General features: G+C 43.9%; 1 protein-coding gene across 2 annotated transcripts in view; it reads left to right on the forward strand.

The window, feature by feature from the left end:
- The window catches only part of rbm20 (RNA binding motif protein 20), a 43,103-nt gene that overhangs the window by 1,701 nt on the left and 27,446 nt on the right, over window positions 1–13,956 (forward strand). The window lies entirely within an intron of this gene.

Raw genomic sequence — 13,956 nt, forward strand, 5'->3', positions numbered from 1 at the left:
TTTATGTGTTAGTGATGCTGCAGCAGACATCAATCATGGTTTACAAGATTTTGTCGTCTTTGAAGTGAGTACCTGTAAACGACTGTGGTTTTGAAGTGTACTTTTCGAAGCAAGTTTTCTTACTTCCTTTAGCTTGCTAAACAATTTGTAAACCACCTTGTTTTTGTATGCTGTTTTTAAAATATTTTATTATGTTGTAATTTTCGACCTTGGCATGACTAATCCTGCAGTTTACAATACTGACACATGACATGTCCATATAGCGTGGACAGTACACAGTATCTTCTCTGTCTAAATAGAAGCCTTAACAAGTTGTTGAAGATTATTCAGACACAGAAAAAAGTGTTTTTATTCCTTTTTAACCTAAAGAAAAAAATACTAATTTTGTACTACAAGTTAATAAACATGCAATTCCCTACTCTCTTCACTATTGTGATCTGGCACCCACTGATTTATACTCCATAGCAGCTGCTTTGGTTTTCACTTGTTTTCTTGGCAAAAAACATGTGAGAATGTGAGTTTGTGTTGTCGAAAGCAACGTGAGTTAGGGACCTGTCGTTCGCAGTGTCACAGGTCTGATAGAACACTGACTGGGGTCTCAGCACCTGTTACAGGACGCAAGCTGTGCCTTTTAAACATTTGAACATTTAAAACATTGTCTTCGCTAATGTGTAAAACAGCCCTGCATCCGGTGAATTGACCACAGCTGACCAGCTATAAGCCTGGTTGCGTGTATATTGTATAAACAAGTTTGACAGCCGTTTTGACCCGCTTGACTTGCAGACAGTTTCCTCTAGGTTAATGACGAAAAAGAAAGTGTTTGACTGTAAATTACGTTATAGTATCCTCTATTATTTTAAAGAGCCTCACACTTTATCTTACAACTAACTATATTTAGGGGACTGTAACTATATTTTCATCTCAACATCTGCCCACCATTCTACCAATATAAATCACATTATTTCAAATTTTGTCGCATTAGTGTCTAAAAAGCTTTAAAGGAACTATAGTTCCCTGTGTCCCGGTCTCTTTGTACAGATTTAACAAGGGATTTGCTCTGGCTGTCTACGTACTGTATCTAGGTCCAGACAGTCTGTTCATCCATCTTGCTGTCTGCAGCCATCCTCACACCTTACAGTGTCGGGTAATGATAGCTGTCGCTGTGCCAATTGATGATCAGCCTCTAAACTTTACAACTGCTTAGACGGCCCTGTTGTCTATTTGAATGACCCAATAAAAATCCATGTTTCGTTACACACAGCTAGGTGTTTTCGAAAACCTTTGTCTTCTCTGTCTCCAAATGGCAAGTTTAGCATTCATACCATGTGGTCTCCACTCAGTGTTGTCTAAGTTGCGTACTTTCCAGCAAAGCTTTTCGGAGCCAGCCTGTGTGATTAGCATGATGGGCTAACCAGCACCAGGGACAATGCCCCTTATCTAGCAAACTATCCGCTCACTACTGATAGCACTCGCTGGTACATTCCTTCTTTTAAAAAGGCCAGCTCTCATCTCTATCCTGTGAGTTTGACAATGTTTACATTATGGTCACATACTGTACACATTCACATATACGACATATGGCTACTATACACGTGTAGCAGCACATGCGGCTAACCTTAATGTTAAATGGCTGGTGGCATGGTGCACAGCGGGGGGCTAGCTACCGCCCCTTATTTCTTCTGCTGCGGCTGTCCATGACCCAGCCTCCTTAATGTCCTCACATATAGCCACAACTATTTCACACAGTGTGCTTTGTCCATCTGAAACTGTTAACGTCGATGGACGGATGTCATGCGTCACCGCAGAAAGATACATTCTCGGTTTGAAGCACAGATAAATGACACAAATTTAGAATCGAAAACGTGCGATGACAGACCCCTCCACACATTTCAAACCGAGACGTTCACAGATCGACAAATTAGCTTGACACGTCCGGTGTCGGTTATTATTGCCAGATATGATATCTGTCGATGACAAAACTGTTAGGGACAGTGATTTATTCTGTTACCATGTTGGTAAATATAGAAAGTATATAGGTTTTTAAAAAATCGCTGCACATACAAGACTGATGCAGCTTTTCCGGTCTCAGCTAAAACTGACCTGGCCGCTATTCCTGGATGAAATCCCCAGGGGTAGGCCTAGATATCGTGGATGAAACGTATTCTCCCTGCATGGCGTGAAGGCATGGTGTGCAAGCTAGGGTGACCACACGTCACTGTTTTACGGGGACTCTGTTCCTGTCTCTGAGGTCCTATCCCCAGCTGAAGGTGTCCCCGGAAATGCCTCTGATTAAAATAGATTCATTATCGAAATTTAAGAACAGATTTTTAAATTGCAAAAGGTTCTAGCATTCTCATGAATATTAATTTAAAGAGACTTAAAGGTGATTTGACTGGTGTATATCTGACAGGTTGTGATGCGACCTCACTAGGCCAGGTCTAACTATTGCCTTAATACCATAGGTAGGTGTGATCATAAACAATATCAGTACAATATGGAACGATTCTCATTACAAGCAGCTACTTGTTTTTGCTGGATTGCTTTAGGGTTAAAAGTTAAAACAAATTATTGTCAACAATTGGGCATGAAATGACAGATCTTTTACTACACTACTTCAACCCTGATAAGAATAGGCAAATTCCCTCTTCCCTCAGATATTTTGTTGATATATTGACCGCCAAACTACAAATGTCCCTGTTTTGCATTTCAGAAATCTGGTCGGCTTAGTGCAAGCAGTTATTGCACTCAATCCAACTATGATAGATTTCAAACCTAAAATACTCAGCAGACTTAATAATCAGCGTGTATTAGTGTTGTGTGTTCTGTATTTTGCAATTGATTTTGATTGTATAGCATTTCTTTCCCTGTACTTTTTATTTTTCATTTACTGTCTGACAAAAGAAATCAACTGAGTTTAACCTCAAGAATTTGGCACTACTGTGTAGCCAACTAAAAGTGATTGTCGCCAGTTAGCTAAAACCTACATCTTTGTAAGTGTAAATATATCGAGTATCCAATGCTTATAAAAGCAGTATATATATAATATCATTACAACAAGAATTAAACATGGGTATCTATTCCCTGGCTGGCTATGTATCATATTATGAAGAGGCTAAGATATCGACCAAATGATGCCCTTGAATATGTTGCCATTTTGCGAGGAGAGATTTTGTGATATTTTATACCTCGATAGTATTAAATGGCATCATATCTTCATACCAAGCTATCACTGGCATAACACTTGTAAAATGTGGGTGTATAATATTGCCCATTCCCCATATAGGCCGACTCGCTGAAAGTAACTCGGCGATTCTAAGTCTGAGTAAGAGGAGGTTTATTTTATTCTGAGACTTGTTTTTTCAATTTAAGACTGTGGCTGTGGCAGAGAGTCAAATCCTGTAACAACGAACCGAGTTCTGTTGGATTAACTCTTCAACACTGCCTCTGGTTCCTTAACACTACAGTAAATGCACTGGCACAGTGTAAAGGTCTTGGCATAAACACAAGCTAAAATTAAAGGTGCAGGTCATAACTAATGAAGTGCCTTGAGGAATATGTGGGACGCATGCTGTGAACACAGCCTTCAAACCAATACAGGGTTTTTATTGGCAGTTAAAATAAAAATAAAAGGCATAAACTTGTCCACAGGACAAGGGAGATTGTTTGACCTTTTATTTTGGTAGTTGTATATAAATTCAACAGTTCCAATAAATTGTGTGTGCTCTGTGAATAATATGCTTATTATACATTCATAGTGTGTCCCAGTTTGCGGTGTGTGTGCATTTTGGTGATTTATTCCACTTTAATAAGTGTCCATGTCTCTGAGGTGACCTCACTAGCACTTGATTCATTGTTTTTGATCAACCACTCACCAGGCCGGTGTCCTGAAGGTGGCTAAGCTAACACTCTGTAGCTTCGTAACATCTTCTCAACAGAGCCCCATGGGCAAAGCTGACATGTTTCTGAAATTAAGTCATTGGCAGTTGATAGTCAATACATCAACAAAGTATTTGATGTTATAATTCTGAAATTCAAAAAAAATATTCCCATTTGGCCATGCTTATCATGGTAAATGTAGTACTGTAGTAAAAGATTGGGCAATAACTGTTATACCTACAGTCTAATGTGTTTTACATTTAAGTTCGGTAAACCAGCCCAAGACAATCTGAAGCCGGCTACTTGATTAGGGAATAATTATACATTGTGCTGATATTGTTTATGATTGTTCAGGCCTGCTTATATATAGAGTATATAGAGTCCATAGATAGGCCAGGGACTATCAGAGACAGGAGAATAATCAACAGCTGCCTTTTCCTTTTCCCATTTAAAAAAATCGACTCATATATTTTACCACCATGTTTTTTGACCGGGGACCTATCCCTGAACGGAGAGTCTTGTCGTCACCCTACCCTTGGGCAAGGCTACACTCTCACTCTCAGGCGCTCTCAATGCACTGTCCAAGGAATGTACTGAATGTACGGAGCACTGAGTCTATGTCGCTGGCTACCCCCGCGTTTTGACCGATGAACGGCAGAGGGCTGCGTCGGTGGTTGATAAGCCTTGTCGCGGTCCAATCTACCGCAGGCAGGGTAGCGCCCCGCCACGGTCCGCGGCTAAAGGCTGGCTTCGACAGCTGAGCGCCCGCTGCTGTGTGTGCAGCATGTGTGTGCTTAGCCCAAAGGCATCCCGCTTTCATCTCTGCTACCCTACAAAAGCTGTTGGGCGCACGCACACACTGATACGTTTGCGCGCGCATGGTCGTGGTCAGGAACCACGAGCACGCACTGGTTGTGAAAATAATGCTTCAATATATTAAACAGCACACATGACAGATGTTAATTCTTCCATCTAATCTAATTGCATCTGATTAGACAGGGTTTTGGAGTGGAAACCTGTGTGTGTGTGTGTGTGTGTGTGTGTGTGTGTGTGTGTGTGTGTGTGTGTGTGTGTGAGCGTGAGCGTGAGTGCGTGCTTTATTTTCTTATGGACTTTAAAGAGAGTTGCCCCAGCTATTACTTAAAGCCTAGCAAATGAATGCTATTATGTGGTGATAATCTCGCTGCTAAGACGCCCCCCTTCAATGTAGACACGACAAAGCCGCCTTTGAAAGGGACAGATAGAGAAAGAATGGCAGTCAGGGAGATACACAGACTGAAAGACAGCCTGCAGGCTATAGGAGAATGTCTGGGTCTTAACCTCTCCCATAGAGACACTAGACATGGCTGATAAGAGGAGTCACCGATAATACAACCTAATAGGCACATAATCATTCCTAATCATCTGAGTACGCTGCTCTTAATGGAGCACCCAGACAGACCCAGCTAGTTAACACCATGCCAGAGAACTGCTTCTATATCTAGTTCACTAATTGATAATATTAGAGGAGCCATTTATGTGTGGATGACCTCGTGTTTCATTAGTCTCTGGTGAACAGCAAGTCGTGCCTTAAGACCCTTCTGGTATCTAATGTCAAAATGGTTGCATATTTTAACTGTCTAGACTGTTAAGTGTTGATGATGTTGGAAGCAGAACAGAATAGGACCTGCTGGCAAACCTTTTGCAAGGGTGCACCAGAACGATTATTGCTGTTTGTGAATGCACCGACGTCAAAAGAGCTGTCATCAGGAGGTGTACTCACCAAAGAATAAGAGCCTTTTCCATGGTTTGTGCTTTGTGCTTTGTTTAAAACTAGTTCCCCCTTCACCTCTCCTCAGTTCTATGGCTTAATACCGGCTGTATTTTCAGCCCTATCCATATGGTTTGAGGGATTTTACAAGTCAGAAAATGGATCCCTGAGATTCCACTTTTGCCAAAGCATGTCCTGTTTATCCCAACCAGATCAAGGGGCTTCAAAACCATCTGTGTAGAATACCATAATTGTATTCTTCTTTGTTTTTATTATGGACGTAGCTTTGTCTTCACTGGAAATCCCCGTTGTACTTGTTGTTTTATGTTGTGTTAGACATTATACTTTAAGTTCTGCGGTCACATGCTTGCGCAATTTAGATAAATAATCACCATGGCTCAGGTTTCAGCACATCTTTAGGTATCAGAATCAGAATCAGATTAATTCGCCAAGAAGTGTGCTCACACAAATACAAGTTTTTTTTCCTGGCTCTCAAAGTAGTCTACATACACAGACTTGACATACAGATGAACAAAGACAATGAGCTAAACATAAACATGTATGTTGGGCTAGGTCACAGTTGGCATAGACGTAGGACATGGGCAGCAGTGGATCAGGAGGTAGAGGGGATTGACTTGCTAGTTCGATCCCTGGCTCCTCCTAGTGTTGCTGAGCAAGACACCTAACCCTCACTGCTCCCGACGAGCTGGCCGTCAACTTGCATGGCTGACACTGTGGTCGGAGTGTGAATGTGTGTATGTGTAACGGGTGAATGTCAGGCAATAACTTTATAGTGCTTTCGGTGGCCATTTGGTTGAGAAGCCAGTTAAAAGTATAACGACTGTAAGTCCTCTGCTAACTAAAGCAAAGCAAGCTGTCTCAAATGAATTGGTTGGCCTGTCATCAGACGTGCAGGTTCTAAAGCCAGCTATTAGGCGTCTTCCCTCCTGTCCCGATGGTCCAGATTTATTGCCATGGAGTGGGCAGCTGCCACGAGTGTTAAAATGGTTTCTATCAGAGCGAGTCTGTTTCCTCCTCCTTCCTCCGTCTCCCCTCTCTTCTCCAAACCCAACATACCACCTTCGTCATCTCACTAGTGGTGCCCCTCCATGTAGAGACATTAACACCTGTGGTACCAGACAGGCCTTCGTTGTGCTTATTCTGACCGCAGTCCATGCTCACTCACAGCATTCCGACTATGACTCTCTGCAGGCGACCATAACTGACACTCCCTTAAGGCCTGAGTGTTGAAATCCAGTTGGACACACTAGAAGTTTGTCCAATTGTCAGGTGATCACTCACCTGATCATTCACCTCTCGCAGCATGAGGTACATTCCCTCGTCCATGCCCCACCACCACCCACCGGGCAGCAGCTGGCCAGTTTAGAAATGACCAGCCATGCCGAAACCCCCTTCCTCCAACACTCCCATGGCCCCCTGTCTGCCCAGCAGGAGGTGGGGTCTCTGTGGCTAGGTGGTTGGTTCTGGCCTGTTAAGAGTTGGGCATCGATGTACGATTTTGCAGCTCAACAATGATAATTTTAGCCGCAACCTGCGCTGATGTTAATGCTGGGCAATGCCTGATATCCAATGCTGCACCCCACCAGAATGTTTGGTCCCTGGTCATGTGACACGGCCCCTGCCAATAGGGTGAGCCGATGATAGAGGCCGCAGACATTTTGTTGATTTGTTGACAGTTCAAATGGGTCACCTTTCCCTCATGCCATCCATTATGCGGGCAGTTGCTGCCTTGAGGGCAGCTTGGGGTTACATAAATCATTAGTCGACCTTTGTCGACACTTTCTGTCGTTTACTTTCTCGTTTGACTCTATTTCAGGTTTAATATTTTTAATGACTAGTGTTGAATGGATGAATAGTGTCTATAGTCTGTGTGTAGACTATACTGTCCCTACCCTGTATTATACTTGATGGCAATAACATTTTATTTGAGGTTCATCAAAACCTTTCCAGGCATTTGTGACAATGCCGTTCCCATGATAACAACTGAAGTTATCCTGTGTTCCACTACTTAGTAAGAAGGAAGCCAGCATAACTTTTGGAATGGATCTACCCAATTTGATAGTCTGCAGGGATTAGGACAGAATGCTCCAAGCAGGGTGTCAACAGAAACTCTCCGGTGTGAGGATTCTCAGGAGACGCTGCCTGAGCACTAAAAACCCAGTCTGCCTGTCACTAAGCCTCTTCTGGACCGTTGGAGATTAAATCAAAAACCCTGGGCCCCTTGCCAAACCTCGCTGAGGCTTCTTAATAGACTCTATGTATTAAAAATTAATGATTCCCATGTCACTCCTATTACATGGAAGTGTTAATGCCAGTGTTCTCTTGAGTTATCGTCACTGTGTACTAGTAATAATCTGTACGAGGCCCTGTGTACTGGTACTTACGGAGTAATCAGTCACTATCAGGTTATACTATATAAGATGTTGGTCACACGCACGGAGCCTTGCCCATATAAGAGACACATGCATACTGTGATAGGGCCCTAATGCCCCGGTTAATATGGAGGCATTTTCCCCTTCAAAATACTATGTGGTGTTAATTCAGCCCTTTATAAATGCTATTATTTGTTATGCAAGCATGAAATCGTGTCTTCCACCTGTTCCAACCATCTTCCCCCCCCCCAGACCTTTGGCTGCGTCTCAACTGGCACATCTCCTGTTTTCCTTTTCTTAAAAGATCCATCAGGCCACTGTTGCAGTCTTTCTTAACCAAGTGTTAACTCACTCTATCTAAATAAATGTCTATGAAAACCCACCCATCATTGCTGTCGAGAAGCATTCGATTTGGTGGGAAATCCTACAGGAAGTGATATCTTGAGCACACCAGTACAGCGAGCTTCACAAGATAAGAGCACTAATGCACACTATGCGTTTATACAGGCCACGTTATTTGTTATGCGAGAGTGTGAATCAGGGGAGGAAGAAACGCATGCTATCTGTATGTTATGTACTGCAGTGAAACCATACCATTGACATCTCAGTAACAAATGTTCAAGCTGCTACTACCTGAGAAACTGAACAGCTTATCATTGGGGGGTTCTTGAACCCTCATAATCTGTTGCGTTTATCCAACCAATTCTTGATGCTTACATTTCTGAGCATGGATGGTTCCAGTAGTGGGAATCGCACCCCTCACCCCTGAACCAAGCTCCACCGGTTGTGCAAGTCCCAGGACCACACAGATTTCAGTTCTTGAGTAGTGTGTTTTGACATTGATTCAGGTCACAGTCTTCTCTCTTGACAGCAGTGTGTGTTTGTGTGTGTGTTTGTTTGGAATTGACTCATGTAGTGATGTCAGCGTCTGTGGGCAAGGGCTCAGTCAGAGTCTCCTTCCGGATCCTCAGTTTAGGAAGCTGGAATGGGGGTCTTTTTAAAGAAATGCCTGGCATCACAGGTGATGGTTTCCAGGCAACAGTGACGCAATGCCGGGTTTGCAACTCAAAGCAGTGTCTTAAATACTTTAATTTGTGTCACTGAGCAAATAAAAAGTATACTCACACAATTTTTTGAAACTTGTTTTTAAACCCTTTTTTTAATAGTTTTATAAATGTAAAATGTGAAGGTAAACCTCAACATGACAGCATTCTTCTCGTCTCAAGGTGATTGCAGTTGATCTGTCTGACGAGCTGTTGGCATTGTAGGAAGCACAAAGATCCCTGTTGAGAGCCCTGGGCGGTGGGTTCTGATTGGGCCATAGTCATTTGTCTTCAGTAACTATTTTAGGTGGTGAGCTCCAGAGTTGGCCTGAGCCTGCAGTGTCTACCCAGCACATAACACACTGTCCAGCGCTATAAGCCTCTATGTCCCCCCTATGAACACACAAACACACACAAGCACATTCACACACACACATACACACACACACACACACACACACAAATGCATGCGCACACACACATACACACACACACACACACACACAAATGCATGCGCACACACACGCGCACGCACACACACAAGAATGCACACACTCGCACGCACACAAACGGACACAGACACACACATGCATGCACGTGTTTGTGTATGCCAGAAAGACATTGGAGGAAAGTGAGAAAGTTTGAAAAAAGAGTGTTAAAGAACAGAACGCTCAATGATACAGGAGAGAAGAGACAGACAAATGAAGAGCCACAGACACAGATAGAGAAGATGACAGAGTGTTCTAGCCTGGCCTGCGAGCCAGAGGGGGTCACACATTTAAAATCAGGCATGTTAATGGCCCACCCAAAAGGCCCGAGGGGACCGGGGGAGAGTGATAGGGCAGCGGGTGCTCTCTGTGTGTCAGCGCAAGGGGGCAGCCCGCGCGCCACAGTGCTTCCTGTCCATTAACTCTTGGGCTGATCAATGGCTCTCCAGGGAGGGAGAGAGAGGGCACATGCTGCGGGCCCATTACAGCGTGATGACGGTCGGTGTTAAAGTGTTCTTACTTGTGCCACATATAGAAATCTGTTGTCTCAGTGGTTAGGGTAAGTTGTTTTTATCGTACAGAAGTTTTTTCACTTCTGTGGTTATGTTTTTGTGTGAGTAAGGAGTGTTTGTCTAGGTCAGGGGTGGGGAACGTACGGCCCACCAAAGCCAAAGGCAAGGCCAAAAAAAAAAAGAAAGAATTATATATATATATTTTTTTTTTTTATTATTATTTTTTTATTATTAAATAAAATGTTAACAAAGTATATAGCTAGCCAACAATATAGTTATATAAGCATAAGTCACAACTTTTGAACAAAATGAATTAAGGAGAAAAAGGTTATTTCCTTTTTGTTTACTTTGGAATGTTGAGGGTCACAGTGTCATTTCTAAATAGAACCATTGACGGCTAGCATGGCATCCGCCAAGAAACGAAAGGTTGATAATGAATGTTGATAGGTTGATAATGAATGTTGTGCCCTCAAGGGCAGGCCAGTTTGCCTTGTGTGTGGAGAATCACTCGCTGTAATGAAAAAGACCAACCTGGAACGTCATTACAGTAATTAACATGCTAGGCAAAGTGAATCGCAGCGGCAGTTACGCAAGGACAAAATAAACACACTTAAGCGAAGTTTGGGTGCCCAACAAGCAGTTTTCACCAGACCAAATTTAGAGCGAGGAAACGTTGTGCATGCAAGTTATGTGGTGAGTGAGTTATTTTTATAGGCCTAAAAAAAGTGCGGCCCCAGAAACAAGTTAGAAAAATTGATACAGCCCTTGATGTCAAAAAGGCTCCCCACCCCTGGTCTAGGTGTTAGTGTGTGTGTTTATGTGTAAGAAGTGTGTTTGCGTGTGTGTGTGTGTGTGTGTGTGTGTGTGTGTGTGTGTGTGTGTGTGTGCGTGTGTGTGTATGAAGTGGATCAGTGTGTGGGCTTATGTGAGTGTCTCACAGTGTGTGTGCGTGTGTATGAATTTTCTCATTATGTGTGTGTGTGTCTGGGATGGTTCAGATACAGCTGTCAGTGAGTCTTCCCGTCTGAGGAAGATAGACAGTAACCGTCGTGGCCCCCTGCTGCTAGTGGCCAGTTGTCCCTACCTGACAGCACATTACAGATAAACCCCAACCAACACACAACATCATCTGTCCCTAGGATTCCTGTTCCTCTTAAAGCACAACACCACAAGTCACATCCAGGGATAACCTGTTGTAAGGCAGATATTATAAATGAGGCATCCAAGATGAAATGAAGAGCAGCATCTGACGTGAGGCATTGTTCAATGTGATCAATTGATCAAATAAGGTGAAATCCAAATGTCATATATTTCTTCAATCCTTGCATGGCAAATCTCCTTCAGATTTGCATGTCTTTGGGTTGAGGCAGATCCTCGAGTGACGAAAATATATTTTCGGACGGGTCAAGAAAAACTGGGTAATTTATTATTATTTAAGTTTTATACAATTTCAGTCAGTTCTCACAAACACTCCAAAATTCACTCAATATCCATGCCAACAACAGAAACAACAACCTAATGAATCAACTGAAGGCATCGTGCTGAATGACAAGCAGAGGGAGAGAGCATGACTCAGCACAATGTCTGCAGGCCAGCGAGCTGGCAGTCTTCACTGCATGGCCAACGCATTCTGTCCACTGGCTTTGAGGGGGATTTGGTGCTCCCGCTGTGGGGTGTGTGTGTGTGTGTGTGTGTGTGTGCTCGCTTACTCTCTCCCGGGTCTCTCCTTGCGTCGTTTGTCATTGCGTGTCTCCGTGCTCGGGGCAGCTGCTGTCGTAATCGTTCACTTCCCCTCTGTCGTCCTTGTGTCGGGATTCGCACCCGCGGCTGCTGCACGTCTGCTGCACGTCGGTTCCCTGAAGGCAAGACGTAACCACACCCTGTCGCCCTGCCGGTGGCTCACCTGCATCTTGCCCTGTGTCTGTGTGTTGGTGTTTGTCACGCATGTCACGCCTCAACGTACTGCTGTGTATGGATATACTGCATATTACTAAATGTTATTAGTAATTTTTTTAAGGAGGTTTAGGTTTAAGTATAGCATAGGTGTGATAGGTATGCATGCAGGGAATAAGATGGTCATTCTTCAATGGTAATGTTTGCATTAATCCCTTCATTGTGTACTTAGGGTTTTAAGGTTTGTAGTTGGATTAATACCATGACACTGTGTGTGTGGGTATGGGGTCGTGCAATGGTTTACATATGAAATGTAATATATCAAATTAAAATACGGTTAGCGTGGCCGTGGTGTTTCAGTTCAGTAAAGGATGGTGTCAGGGACGGAGCGAGCCCTACCATTGGCTGACGGAGGCCGGGGCTGCTACGGGGTCCTGTGACGTAGGATCGGCATTCAGAGGCATGTGTGTGCTGACGGATGGTAATATGCAACACTTGCCGGTCTTTTTTGATGGAGGGGTGTCGGGGGTGAGGTAAGATGTGAGAGAGAGAGGGAGAGAAATAGGGAGACGGAAGGGGGAGAAGGGGTGTGTGCGGGGAGAGGATCCTGGGTAAATATAATGAATCATTGGCTAATATAGCCCTTCTGTTGCTGTCGGGGGTTGGAAGACTGAAATACTCCATGAAGTTTGTGGTCATCATGCTAGATCCGCTCAAGAGGTCTGTGGAGATACTGAAGACACTGGGGAACCTCCGGATTTATTGTTTTAGGATCTGAACCTTTTGTAACAGAATTATAGACAGAGTAGCAGCAACCAATGAAAGGGAAATGCATGCACTTGGACCCAGGGGCTATAAATAAGACTGACGGAGCAATGGGAGAAAAGGCTGGACGGGATCAGCTGTCGAAGCTGCCACAGTCCTCCCTCACCCATCCACCCCTCAGCCATCCACCCCTCACCCTCACATCCCTCACCCTCCCATCCCCTCACTCACTGTGCATTAGTTCACCTCTGACGCAGGGTCTTGTGACAATCTCGTTCCCTCTCTCTCTTTCTCTCTCTCTCTCTCACTCATCACTCTCTCTCTCTCTCTCTCTCTCTCTCTCTCTCTCTCTCTCTCTCTGATAGATTACCTACAATGTAATAATAAAGGAAAGAGGTTTTCATGTAGTTACAAAGACATCAAGGAGGAATAATAGTTTTGATTGATCTTCAATCGGTTCAAGCCAAGATTCACGGCTATGTGATGTTTTATTAATAATATATCTTACTTTATGGCGTCTTGGTTCGGCTAACCATGTAGTCAGGACACTTTTTAGCGACTCAGGTACGATTCTCACCTCCAGTCCTATGTCATCCCCCCTCTTCTACAAATCCCCCGCTGGTCTCTCAATAAAGCCACAAAAAAGCCCATACAAATACATTACAATGCTTGTTATAATAATAGTACCTAATAAAACTTAGTACCTAATAAAACTAGTTGCGTGCTGTATGCAGCACACAACTATTAATATGTTCCTTCCTCGAGGCCGCTATGGTGATGTCACCATAGCTACTGGTAGTCTAGTCTCTGTATGTCATGGTGAGCTGTGACCTGTCCAGGTGGGGAACTTATGTCGATACGTCCCGGGATCCAAGCAAGAGTTCCAATCACGCCGATTACCTGGTCCTCCCACGGGAACACGGGGTTGTCGGTTTGACACCCAATGTCAATGGACACCGCACTGCGACGCTACTGGGCTTTTCTTGGCTCCTGTCGCCACTCAGCCCTTTAAGATCCCTTTAATGCCGTCCCCCGCGCGGGGCCACAGGAGAGAGGCTCGTGATGCTGTGTGAGGGAGAGCCTGCTAGCACCAGACTAGTGAGGCAAACGCATATTATCAATAAAACATCACGTATATCTTCGTACATCGTAGCCGTACATCTTCATACATCGTAGCCGTACATCTTCGTTCTCAGTCACTCACACTGTTATTCCCCCTGACAAGTGACACAAGTG

Source organism: Micromesistius poutassou, assembly GCF_964030765.1.
Source record: "Micromesistius poutassou genome assembly, chromosome: 3".
Lineage (NCBI taxonomy): Eukaryota > Metazoa > Chordata > Actinopteri > Gadiformes > Gadidae > Micromesistius > Micromesistius poutassou.